We start from the raw sequence: 3475 nt of genomic DNA, 5'->3' as shown, positions 1-3475 counted from the left end.
CACACCCCACACACATTCACACACACATACCTCTTCAATCAGTTTTAACTAAATTGGTTGGCCACTTCTGCTTTTAATGTCTTGTGACAGGGGCTGGCCCGTAGTGGTTAAGTTTGCGCGCTCTGCTTCAGTGGCCTGGGGTTCACTGGTTTGGATCCCAGATGTGGACCTACACATCGCTCATCAAGCCATGCTGTGGTGGCACCCCGCATAAAATAGAGGAAGACTGGCACAGATGTTAGCTCAGCGACAATCTTCCTCAAGCAAAAAGAGAAAGATTGGCAATAGATGTTAGCTCTGGGCCAATCTTCCTCACCAAAAAAATAAATAAATAAAATCATGTGGCATATATGATGATAATTGGTTATTTTTGTCCCTGTGTCCAAACAAATGTGTGGGGTACTTTGTTTCCAGCACAGTATTGTGATGTATGCATCATCATCACTATTCTATTTCTAGAACCTTCACCTTAAGACCACAGAGAACTCAGCTTCTTGGAAGAGTAGCAAGGAGACTAAACCAGGATGTGAGGGAAATGGTGCTGGAGAGGACGATCTGTCCCCAGACGGAGAGCCCCACCTCCCATGCATGGTGTCCAGAGGCTGGTGGGGATGACAGTCTGACACCAGGTTCCTGACATGCAAGGATGGATCACGACTAGAGGAAGTTGCAGCAGCTGGGGTGATAGCGTGCCGGCCACTGCCACGGGATCACCAGGCCGACAACTGCAGGAGGCACAGTTCCCAGCACAGTCCATTTGAACGGCACCTGGGGCAAGACATTTACTGTCCCTCGAAGCCCCATGCACTTCCTTTATTCGCTGATCTTGCACCGGCCAGGCCTTGGGACTAACCCTGCTCAGTGAGTTCTGCTTGGCATGTGTCATTTTGGGGTCCAAAAATATTCAAGAGCCTTCTCTCTTCCCTCGAGAGAGTCCTGAGGATGATCGATTCTTGGGGAGGGTGGGTGGGGTGGGAGGAATGGCAAAAGCAATCTTACTCAGGGATAGAAACAGTGCACGCACAGATAGGCAGCATATCCGTGGGACGAAATTTTCGTAAGCGGAGCAATGAGGCAAAAAAAAATCTAAAACATTTCCTCGGGTGAGGAGTTGGGGTGATAACAAAAGTAAGGTTGGAAGTACTGATTTTATTAATCCAATGGATTTTCATGCCATCCCTAGGAAGGAGGTACCATTGAAACCTTCATTTGATAAATGAGAAAACATTGGTACTAAGAGTTAAGAAACTGACCCAAGGTCCTGCGTGCACTGAGGGAAATACCCCAGACTCACAGCCGGCTGGTCCAGGCCCTCAGCCTCTGGGCCTCTCTGCCTCTCCTGGGTGGGGCGGTGAGCAGCACAGGGAACAGCCAAGACAGCAGGAACGCCCCCTGCGCGGCTCCAGGATCTGAGGGCCTGCGTGTTCCCGGAGCTCAGTCTCCCACTTTGCCTTTCGATTTTAGTCTTCCTTCACTCTTAGATGTGTCTGTGTGGGGAAAGAGAAGAGGAGAGAGGCCGTGAGCAGGAAGATAAACAGCACAGTGGTCCCTGTCTTTACTCACTTATGTCATTTTCTCAGTCACAGTGTCTCACCCTGTCCCACCCCGGGACGTGGATTGTCCCTTTGTCTGGCGGATCCACACTGCAGACGCCATGCGCCCGTTAGTCACTTAGTAGCCACCTGGGTTACCAGATCGACTGTCAGCACTGCAATGCTGGTGTTCAAGTGGCCCTTATTTTACATAATAATGGCTCCAAAAATGCAAGAGCAGTGTTGCGACAGTTTGGATATGTCAAAGAGAAGCCGTAAATTGTTTCCTTTACGCGAAAAAATGAAAGTTCCCCCCTTAAGGAAAGAAAAAAAATCTTGTGCTGAGCTTGCTAAGATCTACGGTAACTTTTATCACAGTTTATCATCATAATTGTTCTATTTTGTTAGTAGTTATTGCTGTTAATCTCTTACCGAGCCTAATTTATAAATTAAACTTTATCATAGGTATGTATGTATGGGAAAAAGCACAGTATATATGGGGTTTGGTACCATCCGTGGTTTCAGGCATCCCCTGGGGGTCTTGGAACATATCCCGCATGGAGAAAGGGGGGCCACTGTACCAGAGCTGTAATTCACACCTACAGAGAAAGACCGAAATCGTTGGCCAGCACAAAGGACAACCATCCTTCAGTTCCTGCTCAGTGCACCCAAGGTCTTTATTTGAGCTTCAGTGAACTTTGCAGTTTTCAACGGCTGTCTTCGTTTTTGTTCCTAGTACATGGGGAGTATAATTTGAATTTCTTCTTAACTCTATTTCTTTTTTCCCTTCTGGGAAGATTTCCTGCATAAACCATCTCTCTAAAAGTTCATTTCCAGGGGCTTGTTTTTCTTTAAAAAAAAAAAAAAAGGGCACAGATTCTTCTCTGCAGACTTAACGTCTGAAGCACACCCAGTTCCCGCTCCCAAATAGTTTCCTCTGTACGTTTCTCCATGTGGGTTTCATTCCAAACGGAGCCAGTGTTGCCACAGGCCAGACAGGCCCTTTCTGAGCCCATCTGAGAGCCCAGGGATGTTTCTGCAGGTTACAAACACAGAGAGAAAACACTTTCCCCACCCAAACCCTTGTCAGAGCGCTCTTTTTTTCTTAGACAAATGATGTTTTACAGGTTCCCCTTCATGAGAAAGACTGTCTTGGATTCTGTGCTGCAGATGTGGAAACCTCTGTACACACCACGCATTATAATCAGATAAAGCCCTGGACCCCGTGACGGATGGCCACGGCATACCAGCTGCTGTCCACTGACTTCTCTCACTGAGGCTCTTGTCCAGCAGAAGAACTGGGCATGCTCATGTTGGCAAGAAAATGAACCTGAAATGTGGAATGTATTCAGAGACTGGAAGGAGCGAGCCCTTTATTTGCTTAAGGCTGCTTCCTTGCACCTGATATTAATAAATGAAATGAAGGCTGAACAGTGTTTCAAACAACTATACAAATTGGAACATGCTCGTCTAGTCAACAGAAGACGAAGAAAATCCAGAAGTCGGCAATAAATAAACTGAATAAGCTCAGTCAGTCATTTCAACTTTCTTTTTGTAAGATATTCATGGGAATTGGAATTCTGGAGGATTGCCATGAGTTTTTACTTCTTGCATTGAATTTGGACTCCCTTTTGCTTTGCGGCATCGATCAGAAGAAGGGACTGGGTATGCCCAGGTCTAATGCAAATTTTGCTTCCTGCTAAAAATTTTTGCAACTATCAAAAATGTATGGGAAGACCACATTCATTAAAATAATAATAACTAACATTTTTCTAATATGGGCCAGATACTGGGCTAAGCGGTTTACATAAATTAGCTCATTTAACCCTAACTCAGCCTCTTTATATGTTATGAGTTCCATTTTATGGATGGGAAAACTGAGATCCGGAGAGGCCCAGGAACTCACCCAAGGTTACACATCTAGTAGCTGTTGACACAGGAAT

General features: G+C 45.9%; 1 long non-coding RNA gene across 1 annotated transcript; it reads left to right on the top strand.

The window, feature by feature from the left end:
* The first annotated feature begins 455 nt into the window (after positions 1-455).
* LOC139080782 (uncharacterized) lies at positions 456-3062 on the top strand. Its single transcript, XR_011535539.1, has 2 exons — positions 456-861; positions 2660-3062. It is a non-coding gene; the product is annotated as an uncharacterized lncRNA (long non-coding RNA).
* The last annotated feature ends 413 nt before the right edge of the window (positions 3063-3475 follow it).

The sequence above is a fragment of the Equus przewalskii genome, chromosome 32 (assembly GCF_037783145.1).
Source record: "Equus przewalskii isolate Varuska chromosome 32, EquPr2, whole genome shotgun sequence".
NCBI lineage: Eukaryota > Metazoa > Chordata > Mammalia > Perissodactyla > Equidae > Equus > Equus przewalskii.
This window is presented reverse-complemented; position numbering and strand designations above follow the sequence as displayed.